Genomic DNA, 25,542 nt, shown 5'->3' with positions numbered 1-25,542 from the left:
GTAGAGCGGCGGGGAGACAGGGGGGCTCAGCTAGTAGGGACATGGATTCCGCTGTTACTATATGTTGATCATATTGTGCTGATTTCAAACTCCCCAGAGGGGATGCAACATCATTTGGATGCTCTGCATACATTTGCTTGTGACAGTGGATTGTCGGTCAATCTAGGAAAAACCAAGGTTATGGTGTTCAACACCACACCACAGTGGATCAGGAGGTCGGCACCCACATTTATGTATGGCAGGAGACTGTGGAGTACACAGATGCATATACCTATCTTGGGGTAGTATTCAGTGGACCGATGTTTTCACTAAGGAGAGCTCAGAGACTAGACTGACGAGAGCATATGCAGCTTTGGGAGGACTGGAGAGAATGTGTTCGCAGGTTCAGTTTCAGGAACCGCGAACAAAGCTAAGGCTCTTTGACACTCTAGTGACTCCAGCTATGCTCTATGGAGTTCAGGTATGGGGACCCTCAGTAGACCACCATGGGAGATCTGGTAATACAGAGGGATGGAGATGTATGGAGAGGCCTCTGGTCTCTATGATCGCTCGGATGATTCGGGCTAAGGCCTCAGTACCACATGAGATTATCCGAGCCGAGCTAGCCGCCCCCCCCCTCGTGGTGGAGGCACTGACGAGATCAGTTTCCTTTATGCACGGTTTATGGGATCTCCCCAGAGACAGATACGCTCGGCTTGCCCTGGAGTCATCTCGACAACTAGCTCACAAGGCGATACAGCATGTTGGTACGAACAAATGACATCATGGTTCCAGTCGGATGGTCTCAATATGGATAGATTACCTCCGCTTCAATACTCCTTGGATGCACCCTCCTTGTCTCTCACATGGACAGAGATCACCAGGCTCATACGTCAGGATTTGATTCAACTAAACACCAAGAGCACATGGATACAGCCGACACAGGAGTTGGGCACGAAGATGGCCTTCTACAGAGAGCATCTTCTCCAACTCACGGAGGACGGCTTTGTGACTAGGCCACCATACATGGATACACACTTATCTCATGGGATAAGATGCGCTATTGGACAGATACGCACATCCTCACATCAGCTCCAGATAGAGACTGGCCGATTCCGAGGGGTGCCGGCAGGGGCCAAGATATGTCACCTATGTAACTTAGAGCCAGAGACAAAACTGCACTACACATGCCACTGCCCGGCATACTATGAGATACGCGGACGCTTCCACTGCTTGTTCAGAGCAGGGTTCGGACCTCTTTCTAGAGTCATGAGATACAAGGATCAGAAGTGTCTCGGATTGTTCTTGCTAGAGCTGCGCAGACTTAGGGAGAGCTTGCTGAGGACATCAGGGGAAAGACAGTCTCAGAGACGAATCACAGAGTTCTTTACACCAGACAGAGGAGAGCAAACAGAGCAGTCATTACAACCTACTCATACTAGAGGTACACTGCTTGACAGAGCCACTGAACTTGGCAGATCCAGATGTCCACGACCTCGGGGGGTCTCCCACTACCGACGAAGGTTGCAACAAAAGATACAAATCACTCTAGCTCGACATGCAAGACGCCCAACAGAGTTCTGACCATGGAGGAAGTCAATGAGATCTGACAGCGACCGATGGGAGATTTCATATGAACCCACAAACCCCCCTTCCCTCCCCCCCTTATTCGCTTTCTCCTTAGTGCCTTAGTGTTTTAGTGTTAGTTCTTTGTAACTTGGTAACTTTGTAACTTGGTAATGTCCGTACTCAGACATGGTATCAGATTCACCAATCGTAACTTTTTGGTCTCATAGGTCATTTTGGTCTTTTGAAGACGTTAATATAACATTTCATTTCATTTTCTCTCTCAACGGAATACCAGCAGAGGCCAGGACATGCCCCCTGTGTGACATCGAGCCTGAGACAGAGTTGCACTACACATGCCACTGCCCCGTCTACTACGAGATACGAGGCCGCTTCCATTGCTTGTTCAGAGAGGGCTTTGGACCATTCCCTAGAGTCATGCGGTACGAGGATCAGAGATGCTTGGGTTTGTTTTTGCTCGAGCTGCGCAGACACAGAGAGAGCCCGATGAGAGGAGAGGCTAGCCAGTCTCAGAGACAGATCACAGACTTCTTTAGAGCTGCCACTAGACACCCAGAGGAGTTACTACCACAGCAGAGCCCGTCGCTTTACACCAGCGGCATACTAATCGACCGAGCGACTGAGCTAGGGAGATCCAGACGCCCACGACTGCGGAGGACTACAGAGCATTGACGGAGGCTGCATCAGAGGATTCGGATCACTTTGGCTCTACATGCACGACGCCCGGTCCGACTACTGACCATGGAGGAGATTGATGAGATCCGCCAGCGCGACCGATGCTGGATCTCTTGTGATTTACCCATCCCAGCTAGTTGTTTAGCTGCTTAGTCCACACCTAGCAGTTTAGGATTCCATAGTAATTTATTTTGTCATTTTGTCATCTTGTTACTCTGACTTTGTATCAGATCCACCACATTGTAACTTTCTGGTCTCATAGGTCACTTTGGCCTTTTGAAGACGTTAATATAACATTTCATTTCATTTCATTTCATTTCTCTCTCTCTCTCTCTCTCTCTCTCTCTCTCTCTCTCTCTCTCTCTCTCTCTCTCTCTCTCTCTCTCTCTCTCTCTCTCTCTCTCTCTCTCTCGCACTCGCAGACAACAGGTTAGGGTTCACGCAAGGCAGCAAGTTTCGCGCAGGCAACAGGGTTCGCGCAGCAGGCAGATTCGCGCAGGCAACAGGTTTTGCGCAAGCAGCAGGTTAGGGTTCGCGCAGATTCATGCGCAGACTGCAGGATTTAGGGTTCGCGCCACCTCTGTCTCTAGCACACACACACCCTAGCGCCCACAAGCACTCATTGCAGCGGGACAGGCTAAAGCAGGAGCAGCCAGGCACAGTCAACTCGCCTTCGTTGTCGCACAAGGCAGACGACACTCAGGGCAGGATTCGTATAGGCTGGAGATGAACGCGCAGGACAGATCACACACCCTCTCTCCCGCAAATAAAAAATCAGAAATCGCAAGCCTTCAGACAAGTGCAAAATTCTGAGAATTTACAAGAAATTCAAAATTTGCAGAATTGACAAGAATTTGCAGAAATTACACAAAAACAGAGGTTTTTTGCCGCTTGGTCGTATTCTACAGAAATTGCAAGAAATGCGCATGTATGCCTAATGTGGAAGCACCTGTGCGTGTAGGCTAATTTTTCCTCGTTTCTGACACCGATCAAGCATGAGGAAGCAAAGTGATAAGGCCGACCCCTTAGAAGACGCAGTTCAAAATGCAAAGAAGAAATGGTCAAAACCATAAACAATATCAATCGCCAACTTTGAGGGACAATAAGAATGCTCGAGGATCGTGTTTCGGCTCAAGAAAGCAAGATCGCGGCAATGGGAGATCGGATGACAACCCAAGACGGAGAGATTGCATCACTCAAGAAGGAGCTCGCCGAGGCACGCTCATGAAACACGCTTGAAGGAGAATTGCAACCGTCAGTAATAGAAGAGCTCAACACGATCAAAGAACAAGTGCGAGCCATCAAAGAGGGGGAAGAGCAACACAAAGAAATGACGGCCTCTTGGGTGGACGTTATCACAAAGACTCAACAAAAGGTAGGTGAGGCCGAGAAATGGATTGAGGTCGCCAAGAAGGGGAAAAGCAAGGAAACAACTGCGTCCACACCCACCATAATTAACCTGACACTAGAAGAGGAGCAAAGAAGGCGTGTGCGCTCTCTACACGTGAGAATTTGCGACCTTAAAGACAAAGATAATGTGGACGAAGAGGTAAAAGAACTCATGGCTTTGATGGGGATTCATGAGCCGATGCACTCAAGAGCTTGGAGAGTGGGCAACAAGAAAAATGGGAGCAAGGGGGAAACCTCGAAAGAAAGAGCACTCATCCTTTGTTTTCCCTCTATGGAAGCGAAGAAGGACTTTTTGAAGAAGAGACCAACTCTTAAGAAAACGGGCATCTTCCTCGGGGATGACCTTACCCTATCACAGATAGCTCATATGCAGGAGGTAATGCCAGAGATTAGAGCGGCAAGGGAAAAAGGTAAGATTGCTTTTTACCGAGATGGAAGAGTGGTGATATTGGAGCCACGCTCCACATGACGGTGTGAGACCTATGGGACCACACTCAAAGTTGCTACCTGGAATTGTAATGGATCTATGCGTCTAGATGTGGGTGCTTTTGAGAAAAGTTTTAGTGGGAGAGATATCATCCTCTACTCTGAGACACATCAGGCCCCTGGGCAATCTATGCCTCACATTAGTGGATACAGATGGGAGACCGCATGTAGACAGGAGACACGATCAGAGCACAGAGGGCGGGGCTCACGTGGAGTGGCAGTGTTATTCAGGGAGGAGTTGTAGCCATTGATACACATAGCTCGCAGGGATGAGCAAGCTAGGTAACATGTGGGTGAGATTGAGAGCAGAGACGGGCAGATATCTTGACATTGCTATTTGCTATTTTCCCCCGAGTACGTCAATGTATGCACCACCCAGAGGACAGTCCCCCTTTTCTATTTTGAATGATGACATCTGGGAGTTCTCTAGAGATGGTGACATCATCATTCTAGGGGATTTCAATGCTAGGACTGCTCATCATCAGACAATTTTTTATGATACTTCAGAAGAGATGTTGAGAGAGCTGGATGTGGCAGAGACAGGCCTATCCAGACTATCACAAGATGGGGAGCATACTGAGTATGGACGACACTTGATAGACATGGGGACTGCACATGGAGTGGTCATCTTGAATGGCTTACAGAGATTTCCCGTTGCAGGGGGTTTTACATGCTTTCCACACAGACATGGAGCTAGCACAGTGGATTATATTATGGCACAGCCGAGTCTCATCTCTAGTATCCACGACCTCACAGTTGGACCCAGACCTATTGGTGTGGCAGTGGACCATGCTCTTGTGTCTCTGACCATTTCTTTCGAGTTTAGTGTAGCACACAGGCCACACGCAGCAGCTCCTACTCGCTACACCTTCACGCGGGAGACGAACTCTCTATACATAGATGGGATCTACAGACGCTTGTGTACAGAAGAGCCAGGGCGACCTTTGGAGGAGCTTACTACTATACTGACGCAGACGTTACATGATGCAGCAGCAGAGGCATACCAACACACACAGCCTGAGCAGAGACGTCGTTATGAGAGCATGCCCCAGAACAGCTGGTATGACGAGGAATGCCGAGAGACCAGAGCTAGACTTTAGAGAGAGGTGCTTTTGGGGGACATCACTCATAGACAGTCACAGATTGACTTCTGACGCCTAGTGCTGCGGAAGAAGAGGGCTTTTTTGGCTCGCCTAGAGCAGGATCTATACCAGCTATTCTTGAGTCAGGATTCACGTGAGGCATGGCGGCTCTTTCATGAGCATTCCCCTCCCCCTGCCATTACCTCCAAAGAGGCTTGGGGCCAATACGCGTCATCTCTGTACACAGTTCCTGGACAGCCGCCCCTTCCCGACCCCCCCCCCCCCCCCCCCCCCCCCCCCCCCCCCGATCCATGCCCCCATACATGTGCTTTTTTCACCGCTGAGATGGCGAGGAAGGCCATTGACAGGATGAGGACTGGGAGAGCATATGATCATGATGGCTTAGTGGCTGAGCACTTCATGCATGCCAGAGATCTACTAGCAGAGCTCCTAGCAGTTATGTTTAACCGTGCCATGTGTGAGGGCTTGCATGATACTTGGAGGTTATCTACTATTGTACCTATCTTCAACTCAGTAGACCCTATGGAGCCTGGGAATTATCGCACTATCATGATCGGGCACACATTGGCATGGTTGTATGCATCCATTCTTGAGCAGCAGCTGAGTAGATGGGCAGAGAAGGAAGGGATACGCGCAGCCGGGCAGGCAGGATTCAGGAGAGGTTTTTCTACTCTTGACCATATCTTGACACTCAGAGCCATCATTGAGGAGGGCAGATCACATGGGAGACGGATCTATTGCAGCTTTGTGGACTTCCGCAAAGCATTTGACACCGTACCCAGAGCTAGATTGATGCGCAGATTACAGGAGATGGGAGTACCCACAGAGCTCATTTGGGGGGTCATGGCACTGTACAGGTTAGTAGTGGGGCTTGTACGCACCTCAAAGGGCTTATCTACAGCGGTTCATTCCACTTTTGGGGTGAAGCAGGGTTGCCCGCTCTCTGCTACTCTGTTTGGTATGTATGTGGATGAGGTTTCTGACTACATTGAGAGAGATGGTGAGGTGCACAACTGGTAGGAACATGGATCCCACTATTGTTAAATGCTCATGATATTGTGTTGATCTCCGACTCTCCAGAGGGGATGCAATGTCACTTGGATGCTTTGCATAGCTTTGCCCATGAAAGTGGCTTGTCTGTCAACCTTGGTAAAACCAAGGTCATGGTATTTAATACGACCCCACAGTGGATCAGGAGGTCAACGCACGCATTCACATACGGCCAGGAGACAGTGGAGTATACAGATGCTTACACCTACCTTGGAGTGGTTTTTAGTGGACCAGCATTTTCATTGAGAAGAGCAGCACCCTGGTGGCTTCTGCATTGCTCTATGGAGCTGAGATTTGGGGACCTTCATTGGACCATCATGGGAGGACAGGTCGCACTGATGGATGGGGGGACATGGAGAAGCCACTACTCTCTATGATCTCACGGCTCATTAGAGCCAAGGCTTCAGTACCACGTGCCATTATACGAGCAGAGCTAGCTGCCCCGGCTAGTGGTTGGGTCACTGATTAGATCTATCTCCTTCATACACCGCATTTGGGAACTTCCCAGAAACAAATATGCCCGCATTGCACTTGAGTCCTCTCGACAGTTAGCCATGCAGGGAGATACAGCATGCTGGTATGGGGAGATGACATCATAGTTTCAGGCGCATGGGTTCAGCATAAGACACACTGCCCCCCTTCCAGTACTCACTGGATGCACCCTCTCTGACTCTCACACAGTCCGAGATCACCAGGCTCATCCGCCAAGACCTGACTCAGCTAGACAACAGGAGGACATGGATACAGCAAGCACAGGGCTTTCTACAGAGAGCATCTTCTCCAACTTACGGAGGACGGTTTTGTGACGAGACCTAGATACATGGACACCCACTTGTCTCATGGGATACGGTGTGCTTTTGGCCAGATACGCACATCTTCACACCAGCTGTGGATCGAGACTGGGAGATACAGCAGAGGCCAGGACATGCCTCCTATGTGACCTGGAGCCTGAGACAGAGTTGCACTACACATTCCACTGCCCCGTCTACTACGAGATACGCGGCCGCTTCCACTGCTTGTTCAGAGAGGGCTTCGCACCACTCTCCAGAGTCATGTGGTACCAGGATCAGAGATGCTTGGGTCTGTTTTTGCTTGAGCTGCGCAGACACAGAGAGAGCCTGACGAGAGGAGAGGCCAGTCAATCTCAGAGACGAATCACAGACTTCTTTAGAGCAGACACTGGACACCCGCAGGAGCTACTACCACAGGAGAGCTCGCCGCCTCACATCGGAGACACACTGATCGGTCGAGCGACCGAGCTAGGGAGATCCAGACGCCCACTACTGCGGAGGACTACACAGCATCGACGGAGGTTGCATTAGAGGATTCGGATCACTTTGGCCCAACATGCACGACGCCTGGTCAGGCTATTGACCATGGAGGAGATTGATGAGATCCGCCAGCGACCGATGCTGGATCTTTTGTGATCACACCTAGCTGTTTCAGACTCCATAGCATTTTATTCTGTCATTTTATTTTGTCATTGTCATTTTTGTTACTTTGACTTTGTATCAGATCCATCACATTGTAACTCTTTGGTCTCATAGGTCATTCTGGCCTTTTGAAGACGTTAATATATCATTTCATTTTCATTTCTCTCTCGCGTAACCTGTGGGCATGGCTTCTTGCTGCTCGCATCACCTGTGAGCCTTCAGCCTGCTGCCCGCATCATCACTGAGCCCTTAGACTGCAGCTTGCGTCACCACCCCTGCTCGCGCCATGGCTTTCTACTGCTGTGCACCACTTGAAGGGCTCTCTCTACACACTGGCGAGCAAGCTTGGTAGGGTGCAGTTAGAGCCTGGAAGTGGAATTGTCACGCATAGCTGGGTGGGGCAACAAACAGGCTAGCACAATCAGTAGCACAACAAGTTTCGCATAGACAGCAGGCTTCGCAAAGGTTTCGTGCATTGCCAACAATTCATAAAGGTGGGCGGGTCACATATACAGCCAAGGTGCGCGCAGGAGATTGGGTTCTTGCGTGCAACCAAGATTGAGGTTCAGATATCATTCAAACCGGTCCTTTTCGTACCTATCAACCAAGGTAGCGAATGTGGGGCAGAGCAAGCAGCATGTGCTAAGCGAAGCAAGTAGCACATGCTGGACAGTGTGAGTGGTGTACCGGGCTTTGCAGTAGACCTGGGGCAGTTTGCGCAGCAGGTCGCGACAAGGTGGGTCTATTTGCAGCAGACCTGGGACAATTTGCACAGCAGGTCGCCATCGCGTTTAGCGAGTGCGGGTTGGAGCAGCAAAACCACATCAATACTCAGCACTGTTACTAAACACGAGCAGAACTGAGGTCCTACGCAACAGGGGCCGTTACGATGGAGCTCATGAGCGCTTCACCAGTAAGTCCCGTACGAAGGCGACCTTCATGCTTACAAACAAGCGGATAACACAAGTGGAAAGGGAGATGAAGGAATGGAAAGCAGAGATGGAAGGATGGTGGAAGGAGAAGGCCAACCTTCTTAAAATGTTCCTCAACGAAGGCACGCAATGGAAGAAGGAGAAAGAGAACCTGCACGTAGAGATACAAGCACTTAGGCATATTCACAAGCACTCAAAGAAGAGGTCTGACCCTCAAGCGAGAGCTTCCTAATAGAGGAAGCAATGGACTAGAGGAAGGTGAATTCCAGCCCTCGGTGATAGAGGAAATCAAGGTCATCACGGAACAATTACGGATGATTAAAGAGGAAGAGAAACAGAATGGGGCAAAGACGTCTTCATGGGTGGATGTAATCACGAAGACACAAAAGAAGGCGGATGAGGCCGAGAAATGCATAGAAGTCGCTAAGAAAGGGAAAGGGAAAGAAACCACATCTATCCCCACTCCTAAAATCATCAACATGACTTTAGAAGAAGAGCAGCGAAGGAAGACTAGAGCTTTGCACATATGAATAACAGATCTAAAAGACAGAGATGATGTGGAAGGGAAAGTCAAAGAACTTCTCCGCATGATGGGTAGTGAGGCTACTCATACAAAGGCATGGAGGGTAGGGAAAACACAAGGAAATGGGGAGATTTCAAAAGAAAGCTCTCTAATCATGCGCTTCCCATCCATGGAGGCAAAGAAGGACTTCTTGAAGAAGCGTACTACACTGAAGAAAACCGGCATATTCCTTGGAGATGACCTCACACTCACACAGCTTGCTCATCTGAAAGAAGTTATGCCCGAGATAATGACAACTCGAGAGAAGGGGAAAGTGGCCTTCTACAGGGATGGACGAGTGGTTATTCTGGAGAAGTGCCCCGCATGACGGTGCGAGACCTGTGGGACCACACTCAGAGTGGCTACATGGAATTGTAATGGATCTTTGCGCCTTGATGTAGGGGCCTTTGAGGATAGTTGTCACAAACTGCTGACGTGTCAAAGCCCTGAAGAAGGAAGCCAACTTGCAGATGTCGGCCAAGGGGCCTAAACCCTAAGAAGAACATGTAGCAGAAGAAGAAGTCCTACCAACTTATGGGGACCCCGTCCGATGGGGCCCCTAGTGACATAAAGGATTAAAATAAAGCAGGACCCACAAAGAGCCAAAAACTGATGCAGATTTCCGCTTTTTACGTTGGCAGTGCTGACGTGGCAGGACTGTACGGATTTTCGCTTTTTACGTTGGCAGTGCTAACGTGGCAAGACTGTACGGATTTTCGTGATTTACGTTGGAAGCTTTTTGGCATTGCTTTTGGACCAGAAGCTTTTAAGTTTTAAAGGCTTTTCACTGTAACTGCTTTTCATAGGCCAAGGGCCTTCAAATATGTGCTAAGGGCTCATTCTCTGGCATGCTTCTTGGAGAAGGTGCAGAGTCTGGAGTACCGGCTTGTACTGCGTTGATGCAATATAAAGAAATACCAAAAGGGGCGCCAAGGTTTGGGGCCAATACTCTCTGGGGTGGAATTCTGCCACTCCGTGTCGCGTGCGTCTCTCTCTCTCTCTCTCTCTCTCTCTCTCTCTCTCTCTCTCTCTCTCTCTCTCTCTCTCTCTCTCTCTCTCTCTCTCTCTCTCTCTCTCTCTCTCTCTCTCTCTCTCTCTCTCTCTCTCTCTCAGTTCAGTTGTTATTGAAGTGCCAAAAGTCTGTTCAGTCTGTTCTTTTCTATTGGCACGTTGTGCCCGTCTTGTGAGAGTGGTATCAAAGCATCAGGCGTGTGCTTTTCTGAAAGCATATCGGCCCTACCAAAGAGCAGACAGAGCAAGATCGCACTTCCAAGACTTATTAGCCACTCCCACCCTTACTACATCGCTCTGTCTTACAGGGCATAAGCCATAAAGAACCTAAGACATAGAATTCATGGATTCAGCAAAACATTTGCAGTTTCTGCTCAACGAGCTTCACGACATTCTTTCGCGCATCCTCAGCAGAATCTTCCGATGCTACAAAGTTTTCAACAATTTTTGAACTACATGTTACCCCCTCTGATGCCCCAGGGGGTACCTCCTCCTCCGGCACCAGAAAGTACGAGAGCTTCCAACCGGCAACCTTCTCAACCGTCTGTTCCGATCGGGGGAGTCTTCAGGAATATGGTGCAACCATCTGACCCTTATCCGCCTTTGCCACCACCACCGCCACCAGGCTACAATGATTGGAGCCCATATGGGTACCCTTATTATCCATACCCGGGATATGCGCCTAACCAACCCAAAGATTTCAAAGATGGCGGCACAACAGTCAAATTTTTTCACTCTTTCCGGGGTAAAAGATTGCAAGAAAGCATTGCAGTTCCTCCAGCAATTTGACAATATCTATGCTTTGGGGAACTATACAGAAGAATCCAAGATTTCTCGAGCAGCAGAATTGCTTAGAGATAATGTTATGCAATGGTGGAGTTCAATCGCGACACAACTACATGCTCCAAGGACTTCGCAAGCTTTCAAGACAGTTTTTGCACGTAGTTACATGAATTCGATGTTTGAAGTCTGGATTTTGGCAGAGTGGGGCAACTTGAAAATGCTTGCCACCGAAACCATGGACGACTATAACCAAAGGTTTCTCGACGTGTATCTTCCGGTGTTCTTCTTTAAGTTCATTTCCTTCAAGGACCACAACGAGCGCTACACCATTGGACTACCGTCACCATTGCAGGAATATTGTCTCTCCAAGCAAGTCTCTACCATGCAAGAGCTTATGGACCATGTTGCGGTTGGCTACAAGCTCATGAAAGGAAAGTTGGAGTTTACCACAGAAGAACCTCCAGCCACTCACCAGAACTCCCGGCAACAACGAACAAATTCTCGGGAATCCCGTGAAAACCAACCTCAACGGCTTCGTCTGGCACGACGTCAACGAGACGCCTTGTTGGAAGAAGGCCGATGCTTCGAATGTTTCCAAACAGGGCATACGTTCAATACATGTCCTGAGGGAGCCTCGACGTCCTCAGTGCAACCTTCTGCTCCCACGTCAGACAAATCCCTGGGGCCGCCTCCGGCCAAGAAGGCTAGACCTGCTATTGGACTAGTACTCGATATTTATGATATACACCTCGAGAGTTTTAATGAATTATGTAGAGTGTCACGTGACACATCTCTCTATGTGTCCGTGGACAAGCTACACCATAACAGGGTTTCTGTCATTCCAGTCAGTCTAGATTAAAAGTGATCTGGCACTTTTTGTGAGTCTATTCGTAGACCGTGCATGCCCAATCACTTAGTATAGATGCATATCCTCTCGTTGCACACAGCATGATCATAAGCATTCCCATCAGAATCCATTAGAATCAGTTATGGGATTTTTCCAGTGCATTTAGCCTATTTTACCTATTTTTGACATTTTTCACTTATTAATTTAAGTGACTTTCCAACAAAAGTAGGTAGAGCAATTTGGGTAAGAAAATATATAAGCAAACCAAAGTAGCACTAAATGGTAGATGAGCTAGGAGTACAGCAGGCCATTGGCGACAGGTCCTCCCCTCTCTCAGCAAGAACCACCAAGCACCCACTGCCCTTGGCGTTTTTCCCATCCCTCAGCCTAGCGTTTTTGTTGCATCCTCGGCAGCCCTTAACCTTGGCGTTTTCAACATTTACCGTTCAGTCCTCCCCCCTTGGAGCCAGCATTTTCATCATCGCTAGAGGGCTGCAATTCCAGCGTTTTCAGCCTTGAGTCGCATCAGGTCAGGCAGCGTTTTCAGCCCTAAGCACAACAGCAAATCAGCGTTTTTCAGCAGCCCAAAACAGCCCCGAAATTCAGCACTTCATCCGCAGCAAAATTCAGCAGTTAGTATCACTCAGTTTTCAGCCCTATTGTCGTCATCGCCATCCCGGTTGTCGTCCTCGACATAGCCTAGATCTGCATCAGTTTTATGCATCATCATGGTACCCGTTTGTGCAATCAATCATAGACCACTCTTGCCAACGAGAGTGGGGCCTTCCGAGGAGGGTTTTACAACATCTCTGGTGTCGTATCTCTCTTCTCTCTATCTCTCAATCTCATACACTTGCACGCACAGTGTCCACTCACTTTGTTCGTGATCATAGCACTCTCCATTAAGAATGGAAGGCTCTCTCTTCCATAAGAACTAAAAGGAACCTTGAGCAAAATATGGATCACTCATCTTGAGAAAGTCCAACATTCATTCCGCTGCACCTTACATTGGTATCAGAGCTTTGACAGTGTTCTGTATCACTCAAGATAAGAACCACAAGAATCACAAGAATTTTTTGCTTGTTGCGGTCGCACGAACCCAAGTTCGCTTGGGTGTGTCGATTCCTAATCGTGTTTTTGAAGAGTGACAGGAATCCCACGAAAGAAGGGCTTGTCCAGCCTCCCCTTGTGTCTCTTTTCACTCATTGAGAGCGGACCATGCACTTAGCGGCCGTCCAATCGACGTGAGGTGGGAAAAAGCAACCTTGGTGTGAGCGCAAGGCCGCCAAGGGGCGTGCCCACGGAAAGGAGTAGAACTCGGGTGAAGAGAAGATCCTTCTCAAACACGGTTTGCAAGCGAAAGAAAACCTCAAGAAGCTCAAGAACCTCAAGACCCTCAAGAACCCAAGTTCCTCGTGAACTTAAGAACCAAAGATCATAGTGCATGGTCGTCACCCGAAGCGGAATGGATACTTCGCATACAGGTGGTGAGCATGAGAGAGGCAACGAAGAATTTTCCCCACCAAGAGATTTTTCCGACCATCCCCCTTCGCCATCTACGCCACAAAGTGTACCAACCCCTATGGAGGCAATGGTCAAGCACATGATGGACATGATGGCCAAACAAGAAGAGACTCGCATTGCCTTGGAACGCGAACGCAACGAACGAAAAGAAAGAAAAGACCTAAGAAAAGAAAAGCGGCAGCAAGACGTGTGGTCTGGGAGACCGAGCGTGAGGTTGAAAGAGAACTACGCACTCAAGAGTTGGTTCGACAAGTACTTGCCTTGAAGTTCGAACCAGCCAAAGATCGTGGGGGTTCCTCAAGTGGCGCGAGCCACGATGCGGATTCCAACAACCCAGTCACAGAGAAGTTGACCTTCAGTAAGTATGATGGTAAGATGGATGCTATGGTTATTCATTCTTGGTTGCATCAATTTAATGCTTATTTTGCGACAACTAAGAAGACAGGAAATAGCAAGGTATTGACAGCAGTTATGTACCTTGCCGGTTATGCCATCAATTGGTACCAGGCATGGCAAGAGGCACAGCTAGCCGCACACCTAGAGGAAGCCGACGAACTCACGTCCCTATCCTTCACTTGGGCTGATTTCGAATGACTCTTTTTCTTCTGCTATTGGTCGAACTCTGTATGAGGCAGCTTTTGGCCGTCCGTTCCAGTCACTTTTGACTCGCTCGGTCAGTCAAATGCCTGATGCCAATGCTGAAAGTCACTCATTGGATGAGATTTCTGAGAGTGTGAAGCTTCGGCTAAGCAAGGCTCAGGAATCTTATTCACGGCAGGCTAATAAGCATCGTCAGGATGTTTCGATCAAGGAAGGAGATAGGGTGTATTTACGAATCATGAAGCAACGTCTTAAGCAAGTTGGAAAGAAGTGTCCAAAGTTATCTTTTTGTATGTATGGTCTATTTCCAGTCATTAAAAAGATAAATGAGGTTTCAATGAAATTGCAGTTGCCTAACTCATGGTCAATGCACAACGTTTTCCATGTTTCTTGATTGAAAGTGTTTCAGGGTACACCTCCAAAGGACATTTCGGAAGAAGAAGAACCGGAGATCATTGATGAAGCTGAAGTCATGGAGCCGGAGCAAGTGTTGTTGCATCGGTTTTGACATGGTTCGAAGAAGCAAGTGCGACAATACTTTTGGAAGTTCAAGGATCGAGGAATCCACGAAGCGGTGTGGGTAAACGAAGAGTTTTTCAAGGATTATCCAGAGTTGTTGGCAGACTACAAGGAAGCCATGCAGCTCGGTACCAGTACCTCACTTTAAAAAGGAGGGGATGTCACGTGACACATCCAACCCTATGTGTCCGTGGACAAGCTACACCATAACAAGGTTTCCGTCAGTCCAGTCAGTATAGATTAAAAGTGATCTGGGACTTTTTGTGAGTCTATTCGTAGACCGTGCATGCCCAGTCACTTAGTATAGATGCATATCCTCTGGTTGCACACAACATGATCGTAAGCATTCCCATCAGAATCCGTTAGAATCAGTTAGGGGATTTTTCCAGTGCATTTAGCCTATTTTACCTATTTTTGACATTTTTCACTTATTAATTTGAGTGACTTTCCAACAAAAGTAGGTAGGGCAATTTGGGTAAGAAAATATATAAGCAAACCAAAGTTAGCACTAAATGGCAGATGAGCCATGAGTACAGCAGGCCATTGGCGACAGGTCCTCCCCTCTCTCAGCAAGAACCACCAAGCACCCATTGCCCTTGGCGTTTTTCCCATCCCTCAGCCTAGCGTTTTTGTTGCATCTTCGCCAGCCCTTAACCTTAACGTTTTCAGCATTTACCGCTCAGTCCTCCTCCCTTGGAGCCAGCATTTTCATCATCGCTAGAGGGCTGCAATTCCAGCGTTTTCAGCCTTGAGTCGCATCAGGTCAGGCAGCGTTTTCAGCCCTAAGCACAACAGCAAATCAGCGTTTTTCATCACAGCATCTCAGCGTTTTTCAGCAGCCCAAAACAGCCCCGAAATTCAGCACTTCATTCGCAGCAGAATTCAGCAGTTAGCGTTTTTGGACAGCAGTTAGTATCACTCAGTTTTCAGCCCTATTGTCGTCATCGCCATCCCGATTGTCGTCGTCGACATAGCCTAGATCTGCATCAGTTTTATGCATCATCTTGTACTCGTTTGTGCAATCAATCGTAGACCACTCTCGCCAACGAGAGTGGGGCCTTCGGAGGAGGGTTTTACAACGTCTCTGGTGTCGTATGTCTCTTCTCTCTATCTCTCAGTCTCATACACTTGCACGCATAGTGTCCACTCAATTTGTTCTTGATCATAGCACTCTCCATTAAGAACGGAAGGCTCTCCCTTCCATAAGAACTAAAAGGAATCTAGAGCAAAATATGGATCACTCATCTTGAGAAAGTACAACATTCATTGCGCTGCACCTTATATAGAGCTTATGGAAAAATCAACGGCTTGAAAGCCCTTATTTTCTTTGACCCCGGAGCTATGAAGAACTTCATCCATCCAGAATTCTTGAAGCAGATGCACTTTGATTATGATGCAGAGGGTGGAGAAATTGAAGCTGAGCTACACACGGGGCAAACTAAAAAAGTGGTACCGCTCATTGATGCACTTCCAATGACTATACAAGATTATCATGGAAAAACCGATTTCCACATTATGAAGTTGGGCAATTACGACGTTCTATTGGGCATGCCTTGGCACAACAAGAATGATGCAACTCTCCAGGTTCGGAACCGAACCATCGCTGTGATGCAGATGGGCAAGCCAGTTGTCCTCAATGTTTGGTTGTCCGAACAAAGCCCTGAATGACCTCTCTAGTTGTTTTCTAGTTAGATACTTTTGAATTTTGTTTAAGAACTTGTTTGGTGATCCTGTTTGAAATGGATGGTATCTGTTTTGAACCTGTCTTGGTGCCGATTTGAATTGTTTGACTCTGGTTTTAATACTGGTTTCAACGATTGGTGATTTTACTCCCGGGTGGAGAAGTGAGAAATACTGTTTTGGTATTGTTTGAACCTCGGAACGACGCAGGCTGATGCCTGGGAGCGTTCTGTTGTATGCTAGAAAACCTCTGAACGACGCAGGCCGATGCCTGGGGAGCATTTGGTTGTATGCTTGAACCTCCAAGCGATGGAGATTGCGGTCTACCGGTCTAGGGAGCGTTTGGTTGTACAGTCCTCTGAGCTCATGGCCCGGACCTTTTTAGGTTATTTGCGGGGGGAGTGACGAGGTAGTTGTTGAGTAGCTTTATACCGCAGATCGTTTGTCTCGAGGGAGTGCTTTGCGGCGTTGTTGGTTGTGTCTTGTAACATGCATATGTAAGCATTTGTGTTGCATTGTGATGTGCGAACCACTGAATATTCCTAATTGGATGAGATTGCCAGGGTATGTAATTTTAGTGCATCAAGACACCCCTCGAAGATCAGTACGGTCTGGAATATCAAGAGTTCCAATCTGGAAGAAAGGAGAAGCTAACTCCTTGATCAAAAGAGCCGAAAGGAAAAGATAACTCCTTAACAAAAAGAGTAAATTGATTCTCCCTCGGAATGACTCTCGGAAATTTTTGAGCTAACTTGAGTTGTTTTGCAGATATGTTGTAATCGCGAACGATTACTCTCTTTCAAGAAGGACAGATGTCACAAACTGCTCACGCGTCAAAGCCCTGAAGAAGGGAGCCAACTTGCAGATGTCGGCCAAGGGGCCTAAACCCTAAGAAGAACATGTAAAAGAAGAAGAAGTCCTACCAATTTATGGGGACCCTGTCCAATGGGGTCCCTAGTGACATAAAGGATTAAAATAAAGTAGGACCCAAAAAGAGCCAAAAACTGATAACGTGGCAGATTTTTTCTTTTTATGCTGATAGTGCTGACGTGGCAAGACTGTACGGATTTCCGTGATTTATGTTGGCAGCTTTTTGGCATTGCTTTTGGACCAGAAGCTTTTAAGTTTTGAAGGCTTTTCACTGTAACTGCTTTTCATAGGCCAAGGGCCTTTAAATATGTGCTAAGGGCTCATTCTCTGGCATGCTTCCTCAAGAAGGTGCAGAGTCTGGAGTACCGGCTTGTACTGTGTTGATGCAATATAAAGAAATCCCGAAAGGGGCGCCAAGGTTTGGGGCTAATACTCTCTGGGGTGGAATTCCGCCACTTTGTGTCGCGTGCGTCTCTCTCTCTCTCTCTCTCTCTCTCTCTCTCTCTCTCTCTCTCTCTCTCTCTCTCTCTCTCTCTCTCTCTCTCTCTCTCTCTCTCTCTCTCTCTCTCTCTCTCTCTCTCTCTGTGTTCAGTTGTTATTGAAGTGCCAAAAGTCTGTTCTTTTCTATTGGCACGTGGTGCCCGTCTTGTGACAAGAGACATCATTTTCTACTTTGAGACGCATCAGGCCCCGGGGCAGTCCATGCCCCATGTGAGCGGATACAGATGGAAGACAACTTGCAGACAGAAGACTCGATCAAAGCGCAAAGGACGACGTTCAAGAGGAGTGGCAATCTTATTCAGAGAGGAGCTACAGTCTCCGATACATATAGCTCGGAGGGATGAGCATGCTAGGTACATGTGGGTGAGATTGAAGGTAGAGACAGGCAGATATCTCTACATCACTATTTGCTATTTCCCTCCTAGTACGTCAATATATGCATCACCTAGAGGATAGCCCCCCTTTTCTATTTTAGATGATGATATATGGGAGTTTTCCAGAGATGGCGACATTATTATCTTGGGGGAATTCAATGCTAGGACAGCAACGTCACCAGACAGTATTCTGTGATACCACAGAGGAGTTGATGCGAGAGCTTGATATTACAGAAATGGGCCTGTTTAGATTATCACAGGATGAGGAGCACACTGAGTATGGCAGATATTGATTGATATGGGGACTACACATGGATTGGCCATTTTGAATGGCCTACAGTGATTCGCTGCAACTGGTGGTTTTACATGCTTCCCACATCGGCATGGCGCTAGTACAATGGATTATGTTATGGCTCCGCCAATACTTATTGCTTCCTTTCAAGATTTCGTGGTGGGAATTGTAACTATGTCAGACTTTGTAAATAATTAATTTATTTACGAGAAAAGAATTATCTAATTAGTTGTGTGTACATCAAAATAAATCTAGCAGTTTTGGGGTCTCAGGTGCGCCCAAGTTTGGGCCAGAGCATCTCAGGGAGACCCTAGCAGAAAATACCCTGAAGCCCTAGTGATTGGGAAATCGGGTCTTCAATGAAGGGGTAGATAGTAGCCTCAGATTTTAGGCTCAGAAAATTACGCGTGCTAGTGCAAGCATAGGAATGAGATGGGTTTCTTAGAACAACAGTAACCTAAGGTCTGAATTATTTTTACAGCCTTAGGATAAGTCCATTGAATTATTTTAAATGATTTGCGCTGGACCAAATGGCCGGACAAGTGCGAACAGGTAATGCCAGAGCAGTGTCGGTACAGCATTGTGCTGGGGAGCCGCTAACATTTCATTAGTAGCATCTGTGTGTACAGTTGTGAGTTAATTTGCACATTTCATTAATAGCCTAGAGACTTTTAAATGTGAAAGTTGAATGGTTTTAAAGTTATTAAGTAAGTGTGCCACTTGGCACACTTACCAATACAAAACTAGCTCTCCCACTCTCACTCTACCCTCTCTCTTCCTAGCGCCCCCTCTTCCTGCTGGCTTGATAAGAGCACCCCCTCCCCCATTTCTCAATGTGGCAGTGCTCCTACCCCCCCTATTGTGAGTATGCTCTACGCATTGGAACCCTCCATGGAAGCTTGAGAGCAGCCCCTTGCTCCCATTGTCTAGAACAAGGGTTCTCATAGCCATAGACAGCTTTTGGTGAAGTTTCATAGCGAGAAGTTGCAGCGGCCACTCTCTTCGTAGAGTGTGGTGGCTGTAAATTCTCTGTTTTCAGCCCCTAATCATCTCTTTTAGGGCGTATTTCAGCAAAATACACATAGAATCTAGTTCTTCTCTACCTACACTACGCGTACACAAAGTTTGGTGCGATTCCATTCCGAAAAAGGTCTCATAGCGAGAAGTTGCAGCGGGCACTCTCTTCGTAGAGTGTGGTGGCTGTAAATTCTCTATTTTCAGCCCCTAATCATCTCTTTTAGGGCGTATTTCAGCAAAATACACATAGAATCTAGTTCTTCTCTACCTACACTACACGTACACAAAGTTTGGTGCGATTCCATTGCGAAAAAGGTCTCTATTTCGGCTTTGAAAGGTGCTCATGTAACATTTTCAGGTTATGCGCAGAAAATTACAGCAAGCATGTGTATGTGCATTTTGTGTGTTTCTCCCTTGTTTTTGTTGCAAGAATGATTATGCATAAAGGGACACACTTAGCGGAAGGTAGACTCTCATTTTCAAGAGCTTCCATTGAGTTTTGTGGAAGATAAACTCTCGTTTTTGAGAGCTTCCCAAAATCTCATAGCAGAGGGAAAATCCTCTCAGTATTCAGAGAGTAGCTTTCGCACTCTCTTAGTCAGAAGCAGAAAAGAAAGAATAGAGGACGGGCTGTTGCCCCGTGCCTGTGCTTGTAAAGATTCTCCATTAGTAATAAAGATAATCTCTTAATGAGGGGGGACCAGCCCATCTTCTGGTCCCCACTGAAGTGTCAAGGTTTTCCTCTCTCTCTCTCTGTAATTCTCTTGAGTATTTGAAATACAATTAAAAGTCAGTTTACACTTCCGTATTTTTGTGACAGTAGTATCAGAGCAAGGTCATCTCTCTCTTTTTTAAGGGATTGACGACTCTTGGCAGACTACAGAAATGGGAGGATGCAAGATAGAGTTCTCTCTCCTTCAACAGCAGGTGGCAGAGTTGCAAAAAGCTCTCTCCCATCTAGAAGTCCAAAAGATTCTCCATACTCTTGAGAAAGGGAAGGAGAAAGTGCCGATGGGGTCGGGAGAAATCTCGTAGAACCCAAAGACACAAGAACCAAAGAAACATTCCTTAATTGGAACCTCCCGCATGCACGAGAGGCAGAGGAAACCTCCAGAACGTCATGTGCCGTTTCATCCAAAGGTTCAAGAGCAGGATCCTCCTAATTCTACCCAGTTTTCTTTCATGAACGACCTAGATGACATGGTCGCTCCAGAAGACATGTTTCTTGACGATCCGTCGCAGCAAGAGGTGCATTCAAGGGAAAGGACTCCTGTCCACAAGAAGTCTAAGCATAGAAAGAAGGAGCACCATAAGATGAAGCACCACAAGCAGAAAACATTCAAGTCAGGAGACAAAGATGTAAAGTTCGACACCTACAATGGACGGCGTGATAATGACAAGGCTTTGGCTTTCATCCACCAATTTAAAGTTGCATTTGCAGAAGGGAACTTTAAAGAAAGATCCAAGCTTCGCCATGTCAGAATGTACCTGAAAGGCACCGCCAGTAGTTGGTGGTTAACCGTGATCCTAGAAAAACGCAAACCCCAAGATTAGACTGCTTTCAAGAAGGAGTTCTATGCACAGTTCCTCCTTCAAACTATGAGGAAGAGGTAAAGAAAGAATGGGATCGGCTCTCACAGTCAGAGAACGAAACTGTTCCACGCAATGTGGATAGGTTTTGGGACATTCTCTTGAAAATCACTCCATTCAAGAAGATTGAAAATTCGGAGAAGATGCGCAAGTTTGAAGCAAGATTGCATGAAGCCTTACAAAAGGCTATGAAGCTTTACCCTCCAGATAACTTGCAGATACTTATGGAATCAACTCGCATAGCTGATGGAATACATGACAAGGGTACTCCCAGGAAGATGGAGTAAAGAACCTGTTAGGTGCAGCGGAATGATTGTTTGCGCTTTGCTCAAGATGAGTGCTCCGAACTGTGCTCAAGGGTTCCTTTTAGTTCTTATGGAAGGGAGAGCTTTCCGTTCTTAATGGAAAGTGCTATGATCACAAACAAGTGAATGGACACTGTGCGTGCGAGTGTATGAGACTGCGAGATAGAGAGAGAAGAGAGATACGACACCAGAGACGTTGTAAAACCCTCCTCCGAAGGCCCCACTCTCGTCGGTGAGAGTGGTCTACTATTGATTGCACAAAGTGGTACAATAAGGATGCAATGGACTGATGCAACCTGGGACTATGCCGGTGACGACGACGGTGATGACAACGACTTTAGGGCTGAAGTCTGTGGTCTTCTATCTGTTGAATTTCGGGACTGTTTCTGTGGCTGAAAATGACTGTTTTGGCTGCGTTTTTATGGGCTGAAATTGGGGTTCTTCTGCATCCAACTAGGACTGAATTGTCTGCTGTCCCATATGGCTGAAAACGCTGACAAACTGCTGTATTTGAGGCTGAAAATAAAAAATGCTGATGCTCTTCTGTAGCGTTAGCAAAACGCTAGGCCAAATCTAGGACTAATGCTGAAATCCAAAAACGTTGTCTGCCTTTGCTAGCGTTAGAGAAATGCTGATGGTTCTCGAGGTGATGGTGATGTCAAGTAGGAAACGCTAGGCTTAACTGTTGATGGCGATAATGCAAGGGCTGAAAAACGCCAAGAATCTGGGGGTACTGCTGGAGAGGTCCAAAAACGCTAGGGTTGATGGGTTCTTGCTGAGAAGGTGCCTGTTGAGCGGGAGCTCCTGTTGCCTCTTCTGCCATTGAGTGCTAACTAAGGTTTGCTTATATACAAACTTAGCAAAATTGCCCTACCTACTTTTGTTGGAAAGTCACTTAAAAATAATAAGTGAAAAATGTCTAAAATAGGGAAAATAGGCTAAATGCACTAGAAAATTCCCCTGACTGAATCTGATGGATTCTGAAGGGAATACTGATGATCATGCTGTGTGCAACCAGAGGATATGTATCTACACTCAGTGACTAGGCATGCATGGTCTACGAATAGACTCACAAAAGTGCCAGATCACTTCTAATCTAGACTGGCTTGACTGACTGAACCCTGATCATGTTGTAGCTTGTCCACGGACACATAGGGTTGGATGTGTCACGTGACAGCCCCTCCTTTTCAAAGTGAGGTACTTGTACCGAACTGTATGGCGTCAAGGGAGATCGCCAATAGCATATGGAATCCTGGAAGGGATTCTTCGCCGGCCCACTCTAATGTGTGGGCGTGCGGTACTTGAACTTCATAAGGTCTGCAACGCTTGCTTCTTTGGGCCGCGCCGAAAGCGACACAAAGTCTTCTGTGGCTCCTTCCTTGCTTCAACTTCGTCTAGAGTCCTACTTCTTTCGTATTCAAGAATCTCCATGGCTGAAAATTCCTGAAACCATTTCCAACACAAAACCATGAACATACCCATTCCATGTAAAGTGAAGGGAAAAAATCTTGTCTTCTCTAAAGACTGTGTATGCAATGTAGATGAACATAGAGACGGAGTGACAACCCGTTCATCAAACACATGCAAACAATGAAATCGAATCTTTTACTTATGATCTAGAGCAATCAACTGTGGCAATTCACAACGGGAATGCCCATGCTTGGTGCTCATACTTTCATGTGCTCGTTCTACAACTGTGTCATGCCAAGGAAGAGACATGGAATGTGACTTCTTGACATATATACTTTTCAGCTTTTCATGAAAAATCCGCATACATTCGTGCTCATCCATGAAAGAAACGTGCTCAACCTACAATATGTCATGCCGAGGAAAAGGGATCACATAACAACGCTGACTAAAATACAGGAAACGATCGCGAATGAAACATTCGAACAATGCCTACGTATCAATCATGCGAACACATAATACTTCCTGTGAGGGTTCTTTGGACCTAGGCTCGAGAGGCAAGATCGCTTCTTCCTGAATGATCGAATCGTCCTGTGGGGGTTCTTTGGACCTCGACTCGAAAGCCAAGATCGGTTCTTCGTGATTGATCGAATCTACAACGAGGTTAGCTTCGCTAGGAAAAGCATCCACTAACACATCATCCTTGTGAACAATCAAATCATCTTCATGCAACTCATCATGCTTGTGAGAAATCACATCTTGATCATGCAAATCATCATGCTTGTGAAAGTCATTCAAATCATCATGCTCATCATTATCAATCAAATCATCATGCTTTTCACAATCATGCAAATCCTGTGTGTCATGCTTTGGAGAAGAAGAGACTGAGAGAGTCTCCTTTTCCCGAATCTCTCGCATCGGTGCCTGCACTTGAGAGAAGAGTCGCAACATCTCTTGCATTCTTGCTTTGGTCTTGCGATCAAATTCAGCTTGTCTTGCTTTGTTCTCACGATCAAATCTTGCTTCTTTTTCTTTGAATCCACGATCAAATTTGGCTCGAGAGCCAAGATCGGTTCTTCGTGATTGATCGAATTTGCAATGAGGTTAGCTTCACTAGAAAAAGCATCAGCTAAACCATCATCCTTGTGAACAATCACATCTTTATCCTGCACATCATCATGCTCGTGAGTAATCACATCTTGATCGTGCAAATCATGTGTGTCGTGCTTTGGAAAAGAAGAAACTGAGAGAGTCTCCTTTTCCGGAATCTTTTGCATCTGTGCTTGCACTTGAGAAGAGAATCAAAACAAGGCGGCTTTCCTTTCATTGTGCTCATGCTCTATGGCTGCCATTCTTTCTTCGTGTTCACGCTGGATTTCTGCATTTCTCGCTTTGCGTTCTAACTTCCTATCCATAAACATATGGTCCAAAGCCTCCATAGGAGTTAGTGCAAACCTTGACGTAGATGGGGAAGGGGGAGGGTCAGAAAAACCTCCTGGTGGGGAAAACTCTTCTTTGCCTCCCATGCTCACCACCTCCATGCAAAGTATCCATTCTACTTTGGGTGATGACCATCCACTGGAGTCTTGGGTTCTTAAGTTCACGAGGAACATGGGTTCTTGTGAGTCTTGGTTCTTGAGGTTCTTGAGTTCTTGAGATTCTTGAGAATCTGGAGTCTTGAGGTTCTTCTTTAGCTTGCAATCTGTGTTAGAGAAGGATCTTCTCTTCACCCGAGTTCTTCTCTTTTCCGCGGGCGCACCCCTTGGTGCCCTTGCGCTCACACCAAGGTTGCTTTTTCCCACCTCATGTCGATTGGCCGGCCGCTAATTGCACGGTCTGCTCTCAATGAATGAAGAGAAATAAGGGGAGGCTGGACAAGCCCGGGGAACGGGGAGGGGTTCGGAACGGGAACGGCGCGGAACGGGAGGCATAAAAAACACCAAATTTTTAGCTTTGTGTGATTGAAAACAATTACACTGAGTTCTTTGACTCTAATACCACAAAAACCTTGATTTGAAGACCATTCAACATTACTATGGCAAACGTAACACGTGTGCCACATAGACTTGGAGCTTGAGACGGAGAGAGAAGGAGAGGGAGAGGGAGAGAGAGACAAAGGGAGAGCTCGAGAGAGATAGGGAGGAAGCTTGTACTATGTAGACTTGAGAGCTTGAAAGAGGCTAGAGCTTGAGAGTCGAGACTCGAGAAGATAGAGCTTGAGCCTTGTGTGCATTGTGAAGGTAAGGGGTGGGGGAGGGGCATGCTATAAGCCAGAGGCTCACAAGATAGAAAATCAAAATTTGAAAATTTGGCTCACAAGAACAAAATCTGAATATTTGGCTGTTCCCAGCCGTCCGTTCCAGTACCAATTGCTTGTCTGGAACGGCCAGCCATTCCAAAACGTTTCCTAGCTTGACTGAGGCCCGGAACGTCATGTCATTCAGGTGTTTCCTCCCCTTTAAATGGGCATTCCCCGGTAACTATGATTAATGTCCCCCAGAAGGAGAACATCCCCATCTCTAGAGAACTCCCATAGGTCCTCATCCAAAATCATATAAGGTGACTGTCCCTTGGGGGATGCATGGTGAGGTGTGCTTGGTGGAAAATAGCAAATTGCAATGTAGAGTGACCTACCTTGACCCACATATACTTGGCATGCTCATCTCTACAGACAATACAAATGAGGGACTACAACTCCTCCCTGAATAAGACTGCCACACCTCCTAACCCACGTCCTCTATACTCTGATCTCACCTCCCGTCTACAAGTAGTCTCCCAACGAGACACTCTAGGTAATGTGCCACCGGGAGTCTGGTGCGTCTCTGAGTAGAAAATAATGTCTCATCCTCTGAAGCTATCTTCAAAGGCGCCCACATCTAGCTTCAATGACCCATTGCAATTCCATGCTGCTAGTTTTAGGCTTGTCCCATAGGTCTTGCACCGTCATGTGGTGCTTTTTTCCAGAATCACTATACTCTCTCCTCTGTAAAAAACATTTTTTTCCT

At 46.9% G+C, this 25,542-nt stretch overlaps 1 protein-coding gene and 1 pseudogene across 2 annotated transcripts in view; one reads left to right on the top strand and one right to left on the bottom strand.

Annotated features, from left to right (window-relative positions):
* The window catches only part of LOC147443363 (peptidyl-tRNA hydrolase, mitochondrial-like), a 143,008-nt gene that overhangs the window by 71,162 nt on the left and 46,304 nt on the right, over positions 1-25,542 (bottom strand). The window lies entirely within an intron of this gene.
* On the top strand, positions 4,650-6,260 carry LOC147443364 (uncharacterized; annotated as a pseudogene).

Source organism: Adiantum capillus-veneris, chromosome 14 (assembly GCF_014529385.1).
Source record: "Adiantum capillus-veneris isolate H3 chromosome 14, ASM1452938v2, whole genome shotgun sequence".
Classification (NCBI taxonomy): domain Eukaryota; kingdom Viridiplantae; phylum Streptophyta; class Polypodiopsida; order Polypodiales; family Pteridaceae; genus Adiantum; species Adiantum capillus-veneris.
The sequence above is the reverse complement of the archived record's forward strand: the minus strand, read 5'-3'. Positions and strand labels throughout refer to the sequence as shown.